The 23,763-nt window shown below is 47.9% G+C and overlaps 1 protein-coding gene across 1 annotated transcript in view; it reads left to right on the top strand.

The window, feature by feature from the left end:
* Positions 1-17,367: 17,367 nt before the first annotated feature.
* Positions 17,368-23,763, top strand: part of LOC144598601 (chloride intracellular channel protein 4-like) — a 28,133-nt gene continuing 21,737 nt past the window's right edge. The window contains exon 1 of the mRNA XM_078408797.1: positions 17,368-17,489. The gene's annotated coding sequence lies outside the window, so the exon portion shown is untranslated. The remainder of the gene's footprint in view (positions 17,490-23,763) is intronic.

The following is a 23,763-nucleotide window of genomic DNA, read 5'->3' on the forward strand; positions in this document are numbered from 1 at the left end:
TCCAACTTTAGATAGTTCCTCTGTCCCTCTCTTCCCCTCCTCCTTCCCAGATCTCCCTCTATCTTCCTGTCTCCACCTATATCCTTCCTTTGTCCCGCCCCCCTGACATCAGTCTGAAGAAGGCTCTCGACCCGAAACGTCACCCATTCCTTCTCTCCCGAGATGCTGTCTGACCTGCTGAGTTACTCCAGCATTTTGTGAATAAATACCTTCGATTTGTACCGGCATCTGCAGTTATTTTCTTATAAATGCTGGAGTAACTCAGCGGGTCTAGCAGCATACCTGGAGAAAAAGGAATAGGTGACTTTTCGGGTCGAGACCCTTCTTCAGACTGGTCTGAGTTGCTCCGGCATTTTGTGTGTAGTGATTCAGCAGGGAAACAGGCCCTTCAGCCCATTGAGTCCCTGCCGACCAATGTGTCCATATTCAAGAGTTAAGTGTAGAGATACAGCATGGAAACAGGCCCTTCGCCCACCAAGTCCACATTGATCATCGATCACCTGTTGACACCAGTTTGAGAATAAGGGGTAGGCCATTTAGAACGGAGATGAGGAAGAACTTTTCAGTCAGAGGGTGGTGAAGGTGTGGAATTCTCTGCCTCAGAAGGCAGTGGAGGCCAGTTCGTTGGATGCTTTCAAGAGAGAGCTGGATAGAGCTCTTAAGGATAGCGGAGTAAGGGGGTATGGGGAGAAGGCAGGAACGGGGTACTGATTGAGAGTGATCAGCCATGATCGCATTGAATGGCGGTGCTGGCTCGAAGGGCTGAATGGCCTACTCCTGCACCTATTGTCTATTGTCTATTGTCTATTTCTCGTTCATTCCTGACACGCTAGGGGCAATTTTGCAGAGGCCAATTAGAGAAAGACAAATATCTTTGTTGTTATTGCACAAGTACAACGAGATTAAGATTTCAACCGCCTTATCGATGCTATAAAAATAAATAAATAAGGTTTTTTAAAAAAAAGGAAAAAGTACAAATAGGTATTATGGGAGGCACCTAGACTGATTCAGTGCAGTCATAGCTCTAGGGGAAAAGTATTTCTCAGTCTGGAGGTGCGGGCGTAGAAGGCCTTATAACGTCCGCCAGATGGAAGGAGTTCAAACAGACTGTGGCATGGGTGTGTGGTGTCCTTACAGATGCTGGTGGATTTTCTGAGGCAGAGTGCGTTGTCGATGTCCTCCAGGGCTGGGGGCTGTATCCCGATGATCTTCTGTGCTCTGGAGAAGACCCGCTGAAGAGCTCCCCCATCCGTTACTGTGCAGCTGAGATACCACACATAGATGCAGTATGTTAGGATGCTCTCTGTGGTGTGGCGGTAGAAGGTCGTCAGCTTCTGTTGGGGCAGACCAGCTCTTTTCAGCATCCTCAGGAAACAAAACCAGCCGTTGCTGTGCTTTCTTGACCAGTGCAGTGGTGTTACTGGACCACGTGAGGTCCTCTGTAATGTGTGTGTGCCCAGAAACCTGAAGCTCTCCACTCTGTCCCTGGGTGATGAAGACTGGAGCGTACTCACCATCCTGTGACCTTCTAAAGTTGACAGGAACATAGAAACTAGGTGCAAGAGGAGGCAATAGACAATAGGCGCAGGAGGAAGCCATTCGGCCCTTCGAGCCAGCACCGCCATTCAATGTGATCATGGCTGATCATTCTCAATCAGTACCCCGTTCCTGCCTTCTCCCCATACCCCCTGATTCCGCTATCCTTAAGAGCTCTATCTAGCTCTCTCTTGAATGCATTCAGAGAATTGGCCTCCACTGCCTTCTGAGGCAGAGAATTCCACAGATTCACAACTCTCTGACTGAAAAAGTTTTTCCTCATCTCTGTTCTAAATGGCCTACCCCTTATTCTTAAACTGTGGCCCCTTGTTCTGGACTCCCCCAACATTGGGAACACGTTTCCTGCCTCTAACGTGTCCAACCCCTTAATATTCTTATACGTTTCGATAAGATCCCCTCTCATCCTTCTAAATTCCAGTGTATACAAGCCTAGTCGCTCCAGTCTTTCATCATATGACAGTCCCGCCATTCAAGGAATTAACCTAGTAAACCTACGCTGCACGCCCTCAATAGCAAGAATATCCTTCCTCAAATTTGGAGACCAAAACTGCACACAGTACTCCAGGTGCGGTCTCACTAGGGCCCTGTACAACTGTCCCTAGTGTGTGTAGGGCAGTGTTAAGTGCACAGGATGATCGCTGGTCAGTATGGGACTTGGTGGGCCGAAAGGCCTGTTTCCGCGCTGTATCGCTAAAGTCTAAAGAAAAAGGGAGAAAAATGTGATATGGTTACACTTCTGCAAAAAGTATCAGGTGAGATTAGTGTTCAGTTCAGAGAAGTGTGCAAAAATATATGTGTGAAAATGGCAGGGCATGTTGAACGTGAGTGGCTCAGAAAACAGATTGGATCTGCGATTCATAAATCGAAGCGTAGGAAACAAAGGCATGTAGTGCCTGCAAATTTGAGTCATGTCAAGCGTGTTTAATTGTCATTTGCACCAGAACAGGATGCAATTAAATTCTTACTTGCTGCAGCTTTGCAGACACATTAAAGCAAGAACACACAAATAAATATACAATAAACAATATACAATAAATGATCAGTAATACAACGATACGATACGATAGAACTTTATTCATCCCCGGTAGAAATTGGTCTGCCAACAGTCACAACACACAAGGCACACAAAAACTTGAAAGTAGATGAGGGCATCTACTGGAGCGACTAGGCTTGTATACACTGGAATTTAGAAGGATGAGAGGAGATCTTATCGAAACGTATAAGATTATTAAGGGGTTGGACACGTTAGAGGCAGGAAATATGTTCCCAATGTTGGGGCAGTCTAGAACAAGGGGGCACAGTTTAAGAATAAGGGGTAGGCCATTTAGAACTGAGATGAGGAAAAACGTTTTCAGTCAGAGAGTTGTGAATCTGTGGAATTCTCTGCCTCAGAAGGCAGTGGAGGCCAATTCTCTGAATGCATTCAAGAGAGAGCTAGATAGAGCTCTTAAGGATAGCGGAGTCAGGGGGTATGGGGAGAAGGCAGGAACGGGGTACTGATTGAGAATGATCAGCCATGATCACATTGAATGGCGGTGCCGGCTCGAAGGGCCGAATGGCCTCCTCCTGCACCTATTGTCTATTGTCTATTGTCTATTATCCCCTGGGTGGAGGATTCTAAAACTAGAGTGCCCCCCCCCTCCCCCCCCCCTCCCCCCCCCCCCCCCCCCCCCCCACGTCGGGTCCCCCTTTGTTCTCCCACCGTCGCTCATGGCGGCCCCACCCAAGCCGGGTCCTCCATTGTTCTTCCCCTCTCCCTCTCAAGCCCATCGACCGCTGATCGCGGGTAGCCAGATATTGCGAGCTGAAGTATGTGGTGCAATCTATTAAAAAAGTCCATTGACGTTTGGTGCTGAGGCAGGGTTTAATTAAATTTTGAAGCTAGACACAAAATGCTAGTGTGTCTGATAGTGATAGTGTGGCCGCTCACAAACTCCATACAAACAAGCAGCCATAGTCAGGATTGAACCCGGGTCTCCAGCACTGTAAGGCAGCAACTCTACCGCTGCGCCACCTAGCTGGACCGAACCATGACCTGGACCGAAGAGCATTTCCGTGTTGCGTACCTCGAAGGCCGTCTCCCTTGCAATAACCGCAAGAGCACACTCTGAGACAAGCGTGCAGCCACTCAATAAACAATGATCATCATCATATCATATCATATATATACAGCCGGAAACAGGCCTTTTCGGCCCTCCAAGTCCGTGCCGCCCAGTGATCCCCGCACATTAACACTATCCTACACCCACTAGGGACAATTTTTTACATTTACCCAGCCAATTAACCTACATACCTGTACGTCTTTGGAGTGTGGGAGGAAACCGAAGATCTCGGAGAAAACCCACGCAGGTCACGGGGGGAACGTACAAACTCCTTACAGTGCAGCACCCGTAGTCAGGATCGAACCTGAGTCTCCGGCGCGGCATTCGCTGTAAAGCAGCAACTCTACCGCTGCGCTACCGTGCCGCCGTGATGGCACAGTGGTTAGGCTGACTAGACTAGTAGTTCAGAGTTAAAGACCGAAAATGCTGGAAGCACTCAGCAGGCAAGGCAGAATATATGGAAAGATAAACAGAATTCACATTTTAGGTTAAAGACCCTTTATCAGAGCTAATAGTAATTTGGATTACATGCACTACTAATCTGCAGACATCAGTTCAAGCCCCACCATGGGGGAAATTAAATCATTCAATAATATAAATTCATTTAATTGCTGTTCAGGAAGATATCGCTGAAAAATTAATTAATTTTTAGAATGCATCTAGATCAACCCTATCATAGAAACATAGAAAATAGTTGCAGGAGTAGGCCATTCGGCCCTTCGAGCCTGCACCGCCATTCAATATGATCATGGCTGATCATCCAACTCAATATCCCGTACCTGCCTTCTCTCCATACCCCCTGATCCCTTTAGCCACAAGGGCCACATCTAACTCCCTCTTAAATATAGCCAATGAACTGGCCTCAACTACCTTCTGTGGCAGAGAATTCCACAGATTCACCACTCTCTGTGTGAAAAAAAACGTTCTCATCTCGGTCCTAAAAGACTTCCCCCTTATCCTTAAATCCTTTAGGAAAGTGTGGCTGGAAGGAACTGCAGATGCTGGTTTAAACCAAAGATAGACACAAATAACTGGAGTAACTCAGCGGTTCAGGCAACATCTCTGGAGGGAAGGAATGGTTGACCCGTGTCGACCTGAAACGTCACCCATTCCTTCCCTCCAGAGATGCTGCCTGTCCCGCTGAGTTACTCCGGCTTTTTGTGTCTATCTTTAGGAAAGTAAGTCTGCTATCATTATCCATCATGGCATGTTTGGTTCAGAGAAACAGCATGGAAAGAGGCCGTTCGGCCCATCGCGTCCACGCCGACCATCGCACTAGTCCCATGCTATCCCATTTTCTCATCCGCTCCCTTCTCACTAAGGGGCAATTTTACAGAGGGCCAAATTAACCGACAAACCCGCACCTCATTGGGATGTGGGAGGAAAGTGGAGCACCCGGAGCAAACCCACGCAGTAACCGGGAGAACGTGCAAACTCCACTCAGACAGCACCTGAGGTTAGTATTGAACCCAGGTCTCTGCCGCACCGCAACTCTATCCAGCTGTGCTACTGTGCCACCCTAGATTTCAGATATCTTACAGCAGGCTTCAACAGTGTAACTAAACAGTGTGCCAGGCAGGAATGGAACGATGTTTCAATTGTTCCTTACAGTGAAATAAAGTTATTAATGCAGAAACCGTCAGTAAATAACAATAAATTGGGGATGACACAGTGGCGCAGCGGTAAAGTTGCTGCCTTACGGTGCCAGCGTCCCGGGTTCGATCCTGAATACGGGTGCTGTCTGTATGGAGTTTGTACGCTCTCTCCGTGACCTGCGTGGGTTTTCTCCGGGATCTCCGGTTTTCCACGGGGATCTCCAGTTTCCTCCCACACTCCAAAACCGTACAGGTTTGTAGGTTAATTGGCTTGGTATAAATGCGAATTGTCCCAAGTCTGTGTGGGATAGCGTTAGTGTGCGGGGATCGCTGGTTGGCATGGACTTGGTGGGTCATGGGGCCTGTTTCTGCGCTGTATCTCTAAACTTAACTAAACTAAACTAAACAGCTTGTTGCTGTGTGCTTGCCTCTAAGTTCGAAGGATCAAAGTTTTGAGCAGAAAAATCTATGCTGATATCTTGATACACTGCTAAAGGTTTATTACACTGTCAGAGGTGCAACCTCTCACATGAAATATTAAACCGAGGCCTATCTTCTCCCACAGGTGGATGTAAAGAATTCATGGCACCAATTTCAGGTCATTTGTTCCCTGATGTCCTGGTTAGTGTTTATCAGGAGAATCAAATGGTCCTTTCATTATCAGATTGCAGAGTGTGGAAGCTTTATCTGTGAAAATTGGCTGCTATTTTGAATTTATTACAACGGTAGCTACATTTCAAAAGTCTTTCACTCTCAATGAAGGCTTCAGGAAATCCTCAAAAGAGAGCGGGTGACACAGTGACCCAGCGGTAGAGTTGGTGCCTTACCATATCATATCATATCATATCATATCATATATATACAACCGGAAACAGGCCTTTTCGGCCCTCCAAGTCCGTGCCGCCCAGTGATCCCCGTACATTAACACTATCCTACACCCACTAGGGACAAAAATTTTTTTTTTTACATTTACCCAGCCAATTAACCTACATACCTGCACGTCTTTGGAGTGTGGGAGGAAACCGAAGATCTCGGAGAAAACCCACGCAGGTCACGGGGAGAACGTACAAACTCCTTACAGTGCAGCACCCGTAGTTTATCAGGAGAATCAAATGGTCCTTTCATTATCAGATTGCAGAGTGTGGAAGCTTTATCTGTGAAAATTACAGCTCCACACACCCCGGTTCGATCCTGATTACGGGCGCTGCCAGTACGGAGTTTGTACGTTCCCCCCGTGACCCCGTGGGTTTTCTAAGGGTACTTTCCTCCCACATTCCAAATGACGTACAGGTTTGCAGGTTAATTAATTGGCTTTGACACAAATGGTAAATTGTCCCTGGCGTGCATAGTGTTAGTGTGTGTATTCACAAAACGCTGGAGTAACTCAGCAGGTCAGGCAGCATCTCAGGAGAGAAGGAATGGGTGACGTTTCGGGTCGAGACCCTTCTTCAGACTGATGTCAGGGGGGCGGGATAAAGGAAGGATATAGGTGGAGGCAGGAAGATAGAGGGAGAACTGGGAAAGGGGAGGGGAAGAGAGGGACAGAGGAACTATCTAAAGTGGGAGAAGTCGATGTTCATACCACTGGGCTGCAAGCTGCCCAGGCGAAATACGAGGTGCTGTTCCTCCAATTTCCGATGGGCCTCACTATGGCACTGGAGGAGGCCCATGACAGAAAGGTCAGACTGGGAGTGGGAGGGAGAGTTGAAGAATTGCTCCACGTGTTAGTGTGTGGAGTGATCGCTGGCTGTCATGGACTCGGTGGGCCGAAGGGCCTGTTTCTGCACCGTATCTCAAAGGTCTAATGATGGCGGAAATGCAAGTTTTTTTTGTTTTAATACAAACTAACAGCAAAACAAGTACTGTTATATTACACCCCTGATGCAGAAACCTCTCGATGCCTTTCCCCAGGAGGGTTTCACCGAACAAAAAGTCATGTTGAAATATCTCGGCCTGTTGACTGAAGGCTTGGCCAAAGACGTGGGGCGTTTTAAGTGAGGAGAGGCAGTGAACTTAAGGAGTTAGGTCTTGGCAAAGGGAGGTCTCGCTGACAAATCAACACTTCAAAAACAATTGCATTTTGATAAGAGCAGTTCAGATGTGACTTCAGTCAGTTTGTACAATCTGTACAAAGATGTTGTGCGTAGAGTTTATGATTCTATGCCCATGATTTTATTTTCATACTGCATTTCAGGAAGGCATAATATCAGCACATTACATTGTAATTTGGCACAGTTCAGGTTAGAATATTGTATAAATACTAGTGTGGAGTTTACAGTTTGGAGATACAGCATGGAAACAAGACCCTTCAGCCCACCAGGTCCACGTCGACCATTAACCACCCCCTCACACTAGTTCTCTGTTACCCCACTTTCACATCCATTCCCTATACACTAGGAACAACTTACAGAGGCCAATTAATCTACAAACAGGCCCATCTTTGTAATGTGGGAGGAAACCGGAGCACCCGGAGGAAACCCACGTGGTCACAGGGAGAACGTGCAAACTCCACGCAGACCCAAGGTCAGGATCGAACGATCCTTGACGGAGATGCGATTTTTTTTTCCCGTATCGTATCTCCGCCCCTACTGCGGCCTAACGTGGAGGAGTTGGCGGCCTGTGCTGGAGACCGGCCCGGCGCTTAACGCCGCGGGCGCGGCACGGACTTCAACATCGCGGAGCTTGTGATCCTTTGCCGGGGGTCGACTGTGGAGAGCTCCGACCACGGGGCCTGTGGACTTTAACATCGGGAAGCCCGCGGTCTCTGATAAGAAGAGGCCGACTCGGGAGCTTCAACCGGCCCGACGCGGGAGTTTCGATCACTCGAGGTCTTCGGGCCATCGGCAGCGGTGACTGCGGACGGTTCAACAGCCCCGACCGCGGGTGAACAAAGAGGAAGTTGATTGAACTTTATTACCTTCCATCACAGTGAGGAATGTGGAGCCGCTGTGGTGGATGTTTATGTTAAATCTTATTTTATGTGGCTGTGTGTCTTGTTGCTTTTCACTTAGTATGGCTGTGTGGTAACTCAAATTTCACTGTACCTTAATTGGTACATGCGACAATAAACCTGATCTTGAAACCTTGAAGCCTTGAACCCAGGTCTCTGATGCTGTGAGGCAGAAGCTCTACCTACCTCCCAAAGACGTGCGTGTTTGTAGGTTAATATGTCCCTGTAAATTGCCCTCAGTGGTGGATGAGAAGGTGGGCTAATGTAGAACTAGTGTGAACTAGACCAAGTGGACCAGTTGGGCCCAAACCTCTCCTGCATTGGTGCAGCACCCTCTCCTCCCCCCTCCCTCCCATTTCCCCCTCCCCTCCCCTCCCCCCTCCGTCTCTCCCCCCTCCGTCCTTCCTCCCCTCCCCTCCCCCTTCCCCTCCCTCTCCCTCCCCCTCCCCTCCCCCTCCCCATTCCCCTCCCCCCCCACTCCATCCCCCTCAACCCCCCTTATCCTCCCTCTTCCCCCCTCCCTCCCTAGGAGATAGATTTAAACTTAAAATTGTGAATAACTTTAAAAATGCAACACCAATTTTAATGAAACTTCTTCCATTAGCACCAAAGGGACGACGGTGAGCAAGGTGGGCCTAAAATTGTTGCGCTATCGTGTACCGTTTTGGCTGTAGTTCAGGAACAAACAAACACACAAACAGAGTTTTAGTATATAGATGAGTGATCGATGATCAGCATGGACTTAGTAGGCCAAAGGGTCTGTTTCCATGCTGTATCTCAAAAGGTTAACCTGAATCCCATCTACCTGCTCAGTGAGAGAGCCAATGTTATAATTCTGTGCAGTTATCTGGATAAACTGACCATTATTTAGACAATAGGTGCAGGAGGGCGGCACGGTGGCGCAGCGGTAGAGTTGCTGCTTTACAGCGAATGCAGCGCCGGAGACTCAGGTTCGATCCTGACTACGGGCGCTGTACTGTAAGGAGTTTGTACGTTCTCCCCGTGACCTGCGTGGGTTTTCTCCGAGATCTTCGGTTTCCTCCCACACTCCAAAGACGTACGGGTATGTAGGTTAATTTGACTGGGTAAATGTAAAAAATTGTCCCTAGTGTGTGTAGGAAGGTGTTAATGTGCGGGGATTGCTGGGCGACGCGGACTTGGTGGGCCGAAAAGGCCTGTTTCCGCGCTGTATATATATGATATGATATGATATATGATATGAGTAGGCAATTTGGCCCTTCGAGCCAGCATCACCATTTAATTCTGATCATGGCTCAACATTCTCAATCAGGAGGCCAATTCCTGCCTTCTCCCCATACCCCCTGACTCCGCTATCTTTAAGAGCTCTATCTAGCTCTCTCTTGAAAGCATCCAGAGAATTGGCCTCCACTGCCTTCTGAGGCAAAGAATTCCACAGATTTACAACTCTCTGACTGAAAAAGTTTTTCCTCATCTCCGTTCTAAATGGCTTACCCCTTATTCTTAAACTGTGGCCCCTGGTCCTGGACGCCCCAAAACATTGGGAACATGTTTCCTGCCTCTAACGTGTCCAATCCCTTAATAATCTTATATGTTTCAATAAGATAAGATATTTACACGTCAGGTAGACACAGAATGCTGGAGTAACTCAGCAGGACAGGCAGCATCTCTGGAGAGAAGGAATGGGTGACGTTTCGGTTCGAGACCCTTCTTCGCTCCAGAGATGCTGCCTGACCCGCAGAGTTACTCCAGCATTTTGTGTCTATCTTCGGTGTGAAGCAGCATCTGCAGTTCCTTCCTGCACATTATTTACGCGTCATCGAGCAGGATCAAAATAGATTATCCGACTCTTTATCTCGTTAGTTCTTTGAGGCAACTTGTTGTGTGGTAATTAGTGGCCATATTTGGCAGTGTAATGGGAATGACTCTACTGCACTGATGCAAAATACTCTGGAACTCCTGAAACCGAGAAGGCTTTATTTAATCATTGTATGTTATTAATACTGTTCCCTTTCTGCCACTCTCAATACGTCTGCTTTTGTTTTCTTTCTCATTATCACATCACATCACATTGACGTTTCTCACTCGATTAGGTATTATGATTTGCTAACGGTTGTCATTGTCCTGACGAAACCGACACAATTAAAAATGACAAAATACTTTTTAAAATCTCTTCTAAACGGGTGTGATATTTTGGTGTTCTGAACCGAGTGTCATTTCTTAAGGTCATAAAGTCACAAAGCAATCAGTGACGAGGAGGTGTGTAGGAAGGAATTGCAGATGCTGGTTTATTCCGAAGATAGACTAAAAATGCTGGACATCGACTTCTCCAACTTTAGATAGTTCCTCTGTCCCTCTCTTCCCCTCCTCCTTCCCAGATCTCCCTCTATCTTCCTGTCTCCACCTATATCCTTCCTTTGTCCCGCCCCCCTGACATCAGTCTGAAGAAGGGTCTCGACCCGAAACGTCACCCATTCCTTCTCTCCCGAGATGCTGCCTGACCCGCTGAGTTACTCCAGCATTTTGTGAATAAATACATTCGATTTGTACCAGCATCTGCAGTTATTTTCTTGCACTGAAAATGCTGGAGTAACTCAGAGGGTCAGGCAGCAACTGGAGAAAAGGAATGGGTGGTGGTCCCTGGATGGAGTCGAGCGAGGAGGTTTAGGGCAGGTGTTGCATCTCCGTATCCCTTCGTTATCGCCCCCCGGTCCTCGGTCAACAATGGACCATTGTGGGCTCCACCTTTCCTGAGTCAGGCTCTGCTTTTGTTCAGTACTTCCCCCTACCTCTCGTTTCCCTCTCCCCTGTCTCTCAGTCTGAAGAAGGGTCTCGACCCGAATTGTCACCTATTCCTTTTCTCCCGAGATTCTGCCTGACCCGCTGAGTTACTCCAGCACCATGTGTCTATGTATTGTCTATTATCTATTGTCTATTGATGCATTTAAGAGAGTGTTAGATATAGCTCTTAGGGCTAGCGAAATCAAGGGATATGGGGAGAAAGCAGGAATGGGGTACTGATTTTGGATGATCAGCCATGATCATATTGAATGGCAGTGCTGGCTCGAAGGGCCGAATGGCCTACGTCTGCACCTAGTTTCTATGTTTATATGTATTAATGATGAGAAGGTCTAGCCAGCCCTAATTCTAATCCATTCTGAAGCATATTTAACTTCCCTTTTTTCATTATTTAACTCTTTCTCCACAGCTATCGAAGTTTCGTTCTCACCATTCCATTGGGAGGTCCATTCTATGCAACCAAATCCCGGTCTGAAGAAGAGTCCCAACCCGAAACGTCACCTATCCATGTTCTCCAGAGATGCTGCCTGACCCGCTGAGTTACTCCAGCATTTTGTGTCTTTCCACATAAACGACAATAAAGGTATATACTGTAGATATATGCCAGGGTGCCAGAGACCTGGGTTCGATCCTGACATTGGGGGCTGTCTGTGTAGAGTTTGAAGGTTCTCCTGTGACTGCGTGGGTTTCCTCCGGGTGTTCCGGTTTCATTCCACACCCTAAAGAAGTGCGGGCATGTAGGTTAATTGACTTCTGTAAATTGTCCCTAATGTATCGGGAGTGGATGAGAAAGTGGGATAACTTAGAACTTGTGTGAACGGGTGGTCAATGGTTGCCATGGACTCAATGGGCCAAAAGGTGTATCTCGAAACTAAACTAAACTAAGACACAAAATGGTGGAGTATCTCAGCAGGTCAGGCAGCTGTGGCTCCAGTAATTTAAGTCCTTATTTGAGGACTGTGATGAATCTAATCTGTCTTATTGCAGTGACCAACAGGACCTATGTCTTTGCTTCCCATAAGCTTTTTTTATCACCATTTTTTAATCTTCTAGGACAGATTTCTTCCTAGAATCTGTAGGTAAAAGAATTACATCTAAAAATAATTGTAAACGCATCTGCCTTCTCAGTGAAGGCTTCCCACCAAGCTCGGGGGTAATCTGTACTTGAAACCGATTAGATAAACTCTTAGTAAATTCTTCTTTTAAGCACTCAAAGAGAGAAATTTATCTGAAGTTTGAGGTGCTAAACAGGTTTTATTTTTGAAATGTACGAGTCTTATCTTGGTGGCGGCTGCCTAATTGAACATCGACGAGCCACATTAGTCCAAAAATATCTTTCCAGTTTCAACCTGTTTTGGGAGAAGTGGAGATGAGAGGAGGAGAAGGTTGTGTGGGGACGATGACCATTCAGTTCAGTGGAATTCAGCAATTTTGCAGAGAGTACTGGTTCTAAAATTGGGATAATTTTGAGATTTTTCGAAAGAGTCGAATTTTAGGGTATTTTGATTGTTTTGTAAATGTCACCACTATACCTGTGTTCCTCTTGCTATGGGAATCCAACTAGTCTGTGGAGTCTGCAATAGAACGCATGTGGTGGTGGGAAACTATACGTCTCCTTTTACCCAGATGACGAAAGAAAGAGGTGGCAGGGATGCGCGATGGTTCTCTGAGCAGTTTAGGATCTTGATAGAGGGAGGTGAGTTAAACATGTATTCAATATGTCATGGCACCTTGTTTTTAACGGATTCAAACCTTTTCTTTTTCTTTAATGGTACAGCCGCTAATGTCCTGAATCCACCATTCCCGAGGTGGCAATAGGAACCCTGATTCCTATGACAATAGCCTGTCCCTCCCAGTGGGTCAGAAAAAACATCAGGTACACAAATTTGCCCAAGAGGGGTAAGCCAGAGCCCAGTCAAGGAGTCAATGGCACAACCCTCTCATTTCCAAGATCACGTTGCCCAGCAGAGGCATCCCCCCGCATTCACCCTACATTACACATGTCTGGCAAGGCCGTTCTGCCCATTAGAATCTTTGGTTCTGTGGGAACCACAGTGAAGGATTCGCAAGCTACGGTGCAGGATTCACAAGCTACGGTGCAGGCAGTGATGTCAGCAAAGGGCAGTTTGATCAAAAAATGACCCAAGTAGGGATTAGAAAGAGGTAAGGTATGGTACTTTATTTGTCCCATCAATAGTCAATAGTCAATAGTCGTTTATTTGTCACATACACATAAATGTGTAGTGAAATGAAACATTACACGCAGTTGAAACACTAAGACCAATAAGAATAATCAATAAAAATGCAATAACACATACAATCATACACTAACACCAAACAAAAGAAACATCCATCACAGTGAGTCTCCTCCAGTCCCTCCTCACTGTGATGGAAGGCCAAAATGTCTTTTCTCTTCCCTGCTGTCTTCTCCCGAGGTCAGGCTGTTGAACTTGCCACGTCGGGGCGGTCGGGGCTCCCGACATTGGAGCGCCGCGCCGGACGGTGAAAGGTCTACGGCCTATTCCAGGCCGCGCCGGACGGTGAAAGGTCCGCGGAGGTACAGTGAATATACCTGATCTCCCGGTTGCTAAACACTTTAATTCTCCTTCCCATTCCCACACAGTCCTTTCTGTCCTAGGTCTCCTCCATTGTCAGAGTGAGGCTAAACGCAAATTGGAGGAACAGCATCCTATATTTCGCTTGGGTACCTTACATCGCAGTGGTATGAATTTTATTTCGCTAACTTCAGATAACCCTGCCATTCCCTCTCTCTCTCTATCCCGCCCCAACCCAAGTCTCACCAGCTTCTCGTTATCACCCAACAAACAGCTAACGATGATGGCCTGTTTCCTTTACCATCGTTACATTTTTGCATATCTTTCTTTCATTGTTCTTTATCTCCCCACATCATCGTCTATGTCTCTCGTTTCCTTAATCCCTAACCAGTCTGAAGACGGGTCTCGTCCCAAAACGTCACCCGTTCCTTCTCTCCGGAGATGCTGCCTGACCCGCTGAGTTACTCCAGCATTTTGTGTCTGTCTTCGGTTTAAAGCAGCATCTGCAGTTCCTTCCTACACATACAGTGAGATTCACTGTTGGATACAGTTCAGTACAAGTATCACTATACATACGCACTTAGATACATATCAGATAAGCATCTCAGATACAGTACGAGTGTGTCGGAGACAGTGTACTGCGTTGCCAGTTTGCCGCCATTTTCAAATCCCAGTTGTTGGCTGAAGAAGGGTCTCGACCCGAAACGTCACCCTTTCCTTCTCTCCAGAGATGCTGCCTGTCCCGCTGAGTTACTCCAGCACGTTGTGTCTCATCTGATATACGTTCTGCTCTCTCCAGAGATATACATTCTGATATACGTTCTATTTATTCACAAAATGCTGGAGTAACTCAGCAGGTCAGGCAGCATCTCGGGAGAGAAGGAATGGGTGACGTTTCGGGTCGAGACCCTTCTTCAGACTGATGTCAGGGGAGGGGGCGGGACAAAGGAAGGATATAGGTGGAGACAGGAAGATAGATCTGGGAAGGAGGAGGGGAAGGGAGGGACAGAGGAGCTATCTGAAGTTGGAGAAGTCGACGTTCATACCACCGGGCTGCAAACTGCCCAAGCGAAATATGAGGTGCTGCTCCTCCAATTTCCGGTGGGCCTCACTATGGCACTGGAGGAGGCCCATGACAGAGAGGTCAGACTGGGAATGGGAGGGGGAGTTAAAGTGCTCGGCCACCGGGAGATCAGTTGCGTTAATGCGGACCGAGCTCAGGTGTTCAGCGAAGCGATCGCCGAGCCTGCGCTTGGTTTCGCCGATATAAATAAGTTGACATCTAGAGCAGCGGATGCAATAGATGAGGTTGGAGGAGGTGCAGGTGAACCTCTGTCTCACCTGGAAAGACTGTTTGGGTCCTTTGATGGAGTTGAGGGGGGAGGTAAAGGGACAGGTGTTGCATCTCGTGCGGTTGCAAGGGAAAGTGCCCGGGGTTAGGGTGGTTTGGGTAGGAAGGGACGAGTGGACCAGGGAGTTACGGAGGGAACGGTCTCTGCGGAACGCAGAGAGGGGAGGGGATGGGAAGATATGGCCAGTGGTGGGGTCCCGTTGTAGGTGACGGAAATGTTGGTGGATGAAATGTTGGATCCGCTGGCTGGTGGGGTGAAAGGTGAGAATGAGGGGGATCCTGTCCTTGTTGCGAGTGGGGGGAGGGGGAGCAAGAGTGGAGCTGCGGGATGTAGAAGAGACCCTAGTGAGAGCCTCATCTATAATGGAGGAGGGGAAGCCCCGTTTTCTGAAGAACGAGGACATCTCGGAAGCCCTAGTGTGAAACACCTCATCCCGGGCGCAGATGCGGCGTAGACGGAGGAATTGGGAGTAGGGGATAGACTTTTTGCAAGGGACCGGGTGGGAAGAAGTGTAGTCATACGTTCTGATATACATTCCTTCTCTCCAGAGATGCTGCCTGTCCCGCTGAGTTGCTCCAGCTTTTTGTGTCTATCTTTTGTTGTAAGTGCAGGGTTGTTGACCTGACCATGAAGGTCTGTTGTCTTGGCGGCGTTGCAGGGTCGGCCTGGCCAGGCGTAGCCGCTGTTGTTCTCCGCCGCAGCTCCACCGCTGTGGGCCACGTGCGGTACACGCGTTTCACCGCGAGAAACAAAAATGTGACAATGATCTCCACCAAGCATCCTCACCTCGCCCATCCATCCACCTGTGTTCCCCGGGGGTGCGTCCCGCAGCCGACCTTGAGGGAGCAGTAGGCCGGATCTCGGTTCCCTCTCCTGCCCCACCGGCCTCACTCCTTACCGGTCGAGTCCGTGGCCATCACCGGCTTCATCCTCCCGGTCTCTGCTCTTCTGGGGATGATCAGGGGCCGGCTCGGTGGCTCCCCCTTCAGGCCGAGTTCTCCACAAATCAAAATTCACAGGAATGGCTCACATCGTACCTCAGTGCAGGTATCAAATCTGGTGTCTGTTTAGATTTAGGTTTAGACCTAGGCTTAGGTACATTACCAATGTACAGTGAAAAGTGTTTTGCATGCATGTTCTGGACTCCCCCAACATTGGGAACATGTTTCCTGCCTCTAACATGTCCAACCCCTTAATAATCTTATACGTTTCGATAAGATCTCCTCTCATCCTTCTAAATTCCAGTGTATACAAGCCTAGTCGCTCCAGTCTTTCAACATATGACTGGCCCAGTGACTCTTTTACCCCAAACACCCATTGTATTTTCCGGATGTCCATCATCAGCCATATAAGATTATTAAGGGGTTGGACACGTTAGAGGCAGGAAACATGTTCCCAATGTTGGGGGAGTCCAGAACAAGGGGCCACAGTTTAAGAATAAGGGGTAGGCCATTTAGAACAGAGATGAGGAAAAACCTTTTCAGTCAGAGAGTTGTAAATCTGTGGAATTCTCTGCCTCAGAAGGCAGTGGAGGCCAATTCTCTGAATGCGTTCAAGAGAGAGCTAGATAGAGCTCTTAAGGATAGCGGAGTCAGGGGGTATGGGGAGAAGGCAAGAACGGGGTACTGATTGAGAATGATCAGCCATGATCACATTGAATGGTGGTGCTGGCTCGATGGGCCGAATGGCCTACTCCTGCACCTGTTGTCTATTGTCTATAGTTTCCGAATGTCCATCATCAGACAGTCAAAAGTGGATGGTACCTGGACCTGGATAGGATCTCCGAGAAAATCATCTCGCATTTGGAACTGATTACATTTCTCTTGTCCATCGTTCTAATTCCCACGACCCAGACTTGCAGGCCCATATCCCATGTGTACTAATTCTTCTCTGGCTACGTGCTTTAATCTCCTTCTTCCTAAGAATTAAATCCGCAGGAGAGGTCTTGAAAACCATGCGCAGTGCCTCTTCCACGGGGGTTGTTAATCCAATTGCTTTCGGCAAGAGTTGGCTGCCCTGTCCAACCCTGGACCTCCTGAGCTAGCGTGGGGAGGATGGCGAGACAGGGAGAGGAAGGTGAGGGAGAGGGAGGGGGAGAGGGAGAGGGAGGGGGAGAGGGAGGGGGAGAGAGAGGGGGAGAGGGAGAAGGAGGGGGAGGGGGAGGGGGAGGGGGAGAGGGAGGGGGAGAGGGAGAGGGAGAGGGAAGGGGAGGGGGAGGGGGAGAGGGAGAGGGAGAGGGAGAGGGAGAGGGAGAGGGAGAGGGAGAGGGAGAGGGAGAGGGAGAGGGAGAGGGAGAGGGAGAGGGAGAGGGAGAGGGAGAGGGAGAGGGAGAGGGAGAGGGAGAGGGAGAGGGAGAGGGAGAGGGAGAGGGAGAGGGAGAGGGAGAGGGAGAGGGAGAGGGAGAGGGAGAGGGAGAGGGAGAGGGAGAGGGAGAGGGAGAGGGCTGCTACACCTTGGAAGAGGGGAAGGATATCCAGCAAACGGCCGACGCAGAAGGGGAGAACCAGGAACGTCAGCAGAGCGGCGGGGACGGCTCGGAGGTCGAGTTATCCCGCAACCTGCCGGAGGAACCGGAGCATCAAGTCTCCTTGTTTGTGAAGGTATATTTCCAGCGTCTGCGCGGCGTCGAGGGCTGTGTAACGTGAATACTTTAACCGCACAGAAAATCTATTAATGTCTGCCTAACCCCGTAGGAAGCTTCACAACAATCCCACGGATTAAAGGGGGGGTCAATGGTTCATTTCCTAATTTATGTCTTTAAGTCCACTCTGGATTTTAATTTTAATTAGTTCGTTTGCATTGGGAACGGGGCTTATTCTTGTGTGTGTGTGTGTGTGTGTGTGTGTGTGTGTGTGTGTGTGTGTGTGTGTGTGTGTGTTGTGTGTGTGTATATATGTGTGTGTGTATGTATTGCATGTGTGTGTGCATGTGTGTATATATGAGTGTGTGTATGTAAATGGTGTGTGTTTCTATGTGTGTGTGTGTGCATGTATGTGTGTGTGTTGTGTATATGTGTGTGTGTATATATGTGTGTGTATGTATTGCATGTGTGTGTGCATGTATTGCATGTGTGTATGTATTGCATGTGTGTATGTATTGCATATGTGTATATATGGGTGTGTGTATGTAAATGTTGTGTGTATCTATGCGTGTGTGTGTATGTATGTATGTGTATGTATGTGTGTGTACATGCATGTGTATGTGCAGGTGTGTCTATGAACAGACAATAGACAATATGTGCAGGAGGAGGCCATTCGGCCCTTCGAGCCAGCACCGCCATTCAATGTGATCATGGCTGATCATTCTCAATCAGTACCCCGTTCCTGCCTTCTCCCCATACCCCCTGACTCCGCTATCCTTAAGAGCTCTATCTAGCTCTCTCTTGAATGCATTCAGAGAATTTATATATGTGTGTGTGTGTATGTATATATGTGTGTGTGTGTGTGTCTGTATATCTGCATACATGTATATGTGTGTGTGTGTTTGTAAATGACTGACGTTTCGGGTCGAGACCTTCAGTCTGAAGAAGGGTCTCGGCCCGAAACGTCACCGATTCCTTCTCCCCAGTGATGCTGCCTGTCCCCGCTGAGTTACTCCAGCATTTTGTGTCTGTCATCGATTATGATCCCGAGTCAGTTTGGTGTTAGTCAGTCATATTTCCAAGTCAATTGATTCTGGAGGTGAACGTTAGTTGGTGGTGTCTCTTATCATATCATATCATATCATATATATACAGCCGGAAACAGGCCTTTTCGGCCCACCAAGTACTTTGCTTCCTTGGTTGTACAGGTTGTGGGTGTGAGAAGTGTTGTCAAAATAGCTTAGGTGAGTAATTGCTGTACCCATTGTCCAAGGGCATTTTATTGTTCTCCAGATGCCCTGTCCATTGCCTCGCTGAGCATTGGGAAATGATTGAGGTGGCATCTTGCCAGTGTCACCATGACCAATCTCCTATTGTATTCGGACTAATTAAAGATCGGAAAATACTTCCTGGTAAATGGACGATATTCGTTCATCAACGAAAATTTGACTGCAAATGATCAATGGGGAATAGGTGCCAACACCGCACAGGATGAAGTTCATCATACCTGACTTGTCCCATCTTCGTGAACAGGGCTCTTCAACACCTTAAGGAGCGGAAGAGAAATCAAGCAAATATTTTGTTCTTCTTTACGAAAGAAGACACGGAAAACGTCCCTTAAATGGTGATGAACAACAAGTCCCAATGAGGAGCTGAAAGGAATTAGCATTCGGAAGAAAAAAAAACACTGGTCTTGTACTAATTAATGGATTAGTGGGCTAATAAAGGACTCTGTGGTATAGCCTAGATTCTCTGATAATAATTCCATAGTTCCTAGAAAGCATCCCACAGATTGTTCGTTTAAAAAAAGATTATTGAAGAAATAATGAAGAAATAATGAAGAGCCATCTATATCAATGATTCGGATGAGAGCGTACATGATTAGCAAGTTTGCCGATGACACTGAAGTGGGTGGAATTGTAGATCGTGAAGATGGTTGTCAAAAATTGCAGCAGGATCTTGATCGGGTTGGGCAAGTGGGCTGAGGACTGCTTGAAGGAATTTAATGCAGGGAAATTAGAGGTTCACGAGTTCACAAGTTATAAGAGTAGAATTAGGCCATTCGGCCCATCGAGTCTACTCCACCATTCAATCATGGCTGATCTCTGCCTCCTAATCCCATTTTCCTGCCTTCTCCCCATAACCCGTGACATCCGTTCTAATCAACAATTTGTCCATCTCTGCCTTAAAAATATCCACTGACTTGACAGCCCTCTGTGGCAATGAGTTCCACAGATTAACGTCCCTCTGACTAAAGAAGTTCCTCCTCACCTCCTTTCTAAAAGAGCGCCCTTTAATTCTGAGGCTGTGACCTCTGGTCCTAGACTCTCCCACCAGTGGAAACATCCTTTCCACGTCCACTCTATCTATGCCGTTCATTATTCTGTAAGTTTCAATGAGGTCCCCCCTCAACCTTCTAAACTCCAGCGAGTACAGGCCCAGTGCCAACAAACGCTCATCATATCATATATATATACAGCCAGAAACAGGCCTTTTCGGCCCACCAAGTCCGTGCCGCCCAGCGATCCCCGTACATTAACACTATCCTGCACCCACTAGGGACAATTTTTACATTTACCCAGCCAATTAACCTACATACCTGTACATCTTTGGAGTGTGGGAGGAAACCGAAGATCTCGGAGAAAACCCACGCAGGTCACGGGGAGAACGTACAAACTCCTTACAGTGCAGCACCCGTAGTCAGGATCGAACCTGAGTCTCCGGCGCTGCATTCGCTGTAAAGCAGCAACTCTACCGCTGCGCTACCGTGCCGCCCATCATATGTTAACCTACTCATTCCTGGGATCATTCTTGTGAACCTCCTCTGGACCCTCTCCAGAGCCAGCACATCCTTCCTCAGAGATGCTGCATTTGGAAGCACTGCCATGGGCAGGACCCACACAGTGAATGGTAGTGCTCTGGGGAGTATTGTAAAACAGAAGGATCTAGTAGTGCAGGTACAGAGTTCTTTGAAAGTGGCAACGCAGGTAAATAGGGTGGTTAAAAAGACTTTTGGTGCATTGGTCTTCTTCAGGCAGAGTACTGAGTATAGAAGTTGGGAGGTTATGTTGCAGTTGTATAAGACGTTGGTGAGGCCACATTTATAGTATTGTGTTCAGTTTTGGCCACCTTGTTACAGATTTAGATTTTTAGATTTTAGCTTTAGAGATACAGCGTGGAAACAGGCCCTTCGGCCCACCAGGTCCGCACCGCCCAGCGATCCCCGCACATTAACACTATCCTGCACACACTAGGGACAATTTTTACATTTGCCCAGCCAATTAACCTACATACCTGCACGCCTTTGGAGTGTGGGAGGAAACCGAAGATCTCGGAGAAAACCCACGCAGGTCACGGGGAGAACGTACAAACTCCGTACAGACGGCACCCATAGTCAGGATCGAACCAGAATCTCCGGCGCTGCATTCGCTGTAAGGCAGCAACTCTACCGCTGCGCCACCGTGCCGCACCATAGGTACAAATGTCGTCAAGCTGGAAAGGGTGCAATGAAGATTTACGAGGATGTTGTCAGGACTTGAAGGCAATAGGGCAAGACAGAACGGGCTAGGACTCTATTCCTTGGAGCGCAGGAGGATAAAGGGTGATCTTATAGAGGTATGCAAAATCATGAGAGGAATAGATCGGGTAGAGGCACAGAATCTTTTGCCCAGAGTGGGGGAATCCAGCATGGTCCTCTGCCCACCAGCCAACGATCGCCCAATTACTATCCTACACTCTAGGGACAATTTACAGACGCCAATTAAACTGCAAACCTGAACGTCTTTGGAATGTGGGAGGAAACCGGAGCACCCGGAGTAAACCCACGCAGCCATGGGGAGAACGTACAAACGGTACAGACAGCCCCCGTGGTCAGGATCGAACCCGGCCGTCGGCGCTGTGAGGCGGTAACTCTACCACTGCTCCACTGTGCCACTGATGTGGTCGATGGTCGGCGTGGACGATGGCCTGAAGGGTCCTGAGCTACTATCTGCATCACTGGAGACCCTCGGGCCGTCTTGAATCGGCCTTTACCGGACGTTATCTTGCACTAAACGTTATTCCCTTTAATAATAATAATAATAATAATAATGCATTACATTTATATAGCGCTTTTCTAACAACTCAAAGACGCTTTACAGGGTTTACTAAAACATAGAAATAAATAAATAAATAAGTAAACGAACAGAAAAGGAAAAATAAGGTGAGGTGACGGTCAGTGGTTGAAGGCAGTGTTGAACAGGTGAGACTTCAGTGATGTTTTGAATGTGGTGAGTGAGGAGGAGTCTCTGATGGTTTGAGGTAGTGAGTTCCAGAGGGTGGGAGCAGCGATGGAGAAAGCCCTGTCCCCCCAGGATCTGAGTTTGGTCCGGATGGGGGGGGGATAGGAGATTGGCAGCAGCAGAGCGGAGGGTGCGGGTGGGAGTGTGTTTGTGGAGGAGGTCAGTCAGGTAGGATGGGGCCAGGTTATGGAGGGCTTCGTAGGTCATGAGGAGGATTTTGTACTGGATTCTCTGGGGGATGGGGAGCCAGTGGAGATTGTAAAGGACGGGGGTGATATGGTCACGGATCGGGGAGTGGGTGAGTAGACGGGCAGCGGAGTTCTGGATGTGTTGGAGTTTGTTGATGATTTTTGAGGGTGAACCGTAGAGGAGGCTGTTGCAGTAGTCAAGACGGGAGGTGATGAAGGCGTGGATGAGGGTTTCTGCAGCTGTGGAGGAGAGGGATGGACGGAGACGGGCGATGTTCTTGAGGTGGAAGAAGGCTGTCTTGGTGATGTGTTTGATGTGTTTGTCGAAGGAGAGGGTTTGATCAAAGATGATTCCAAGATTCCGGATGTGAGGGGAGGTGGAAACTGGGAAACCATCAACGTTGAGGCTGTGGATGGGCCCGATTGGAATCATGTATAGACTTTCCGCCGACTGGTTAGCAAATCTTTTCTCTGCGCCTCAATAAACTAAGCTGAACTAAACCACAGGACAGGCAGCATTGCTTTGAAATGTGCACATCAATCGTGCTTGACCCAGGGCGGCTGACAGGAATTGTGTCTGAAGAATTATAACATCCACTGGCAATTGAATTTGGACAACTGCAACAGAAGTAGAAGATGAGATTTTTCTGGCATAAACATCTCGGCTCCCAGGATTGTGTGACCTCCAAGGTGTTCGGGCTTGAGTGACCTGCAACCACGTCACAGGCAGCTTATCATCCGCGGGCTGTTATTGTTTCAGCGCACACTGCAGCACATGAATCGTCCTTTGTTTCTCAAGCATCACCATGATCACCTTTACTTAGGAATAATGGATGGTTTTACTGAGTGTGATTTATGGAGCAATGCAAGAGCAGGATTTAATGCATCAGTTTACTTTAGTTTACATGAGTTTACTTTACTTTAGTTCACTTCAGTTTACTTTAGTTTAGAGACACACCCGCGGAAACGGGGCCCTTCCACCCACCGAGTCGGCACCGACCTGCGATCCTCGCACACTAACGCTACCCTACATACAAAGTCAAGTCAAGTTTATTTGTCACATACACATACACGATGTGCAGTGAAATGAAAGTGGCAATGCCTGCGGGTTGTGCACAAAAAAAGAATTACAGTTACAGCATATAAATAAAGTTAATAAGTTACTATAGTGTAGACAAAAATGTAGTCTCTGGAGTTATAAAAGTTGACAGTCCTGATGGCCTGTGGGAAGAAACAGACAAAACTAGGGACAATTTTACCGAAGCCAATTAACCTGCAAACCTGTACGTCTTTGGAGTGTGGAAGGAAACCAGAGATCCCGGAGAAAACCCACGCCGGTCACGGGGAGAACGTACAAACTCAGTACAGACAAGCACCCATAGCCAGGATTGAACCCGGGTCTCTGGCGCTGTAAGGCAGCAACTCTACCGCTGCGCCACTTGGTCTAGTGATATTTAAAATACACTGTGAGGCTTAAAGTCAGAAACAACGGTTGTTCTGTGTGTGTATGTGTGTGTGTGCGCGTGTGCGTGTGCGTGTGCGTGTGCGTGTGCGTGTGCGTGTGTGTGGGTAGAGAGCTAGATAGACATTTAGGCTTGGAAGTATGAAAGAGAAATGCAAAATGAGGCACTTTAATTGAGATAAATAATACTGGCGGTAAATCATAAGTTCTTCGAGGGCATGCTCCTTTCCCTCTTGAATATATTCATGTTGGAATATTCTCGAGCCCAGTCATTCGAAATCATATTAGCAACGCGTATTTCTTCTTTGTTCTGTTTGATCTTTGGGTTCTTTGTGCAAACCAGTTGCATTTTCCATTGTCGTT

Source organism: Rhinoraja longicauda, chromosome 12 (genome assembly GCF_053455715.1).
Source record: "Rhinoraja longicauda isolate Sanriku21f chromosome 12, sRhiLon1.1, whole genome shotgun sequence".
Taxonomy (NCBI): domain Eukaryota; kingdom Metazoa; phylum Chordata; class Chondrichthyes; order Rajiformes; family Arhynchobatidae; genus Rhinoraja; species Rhinoraja longicauda.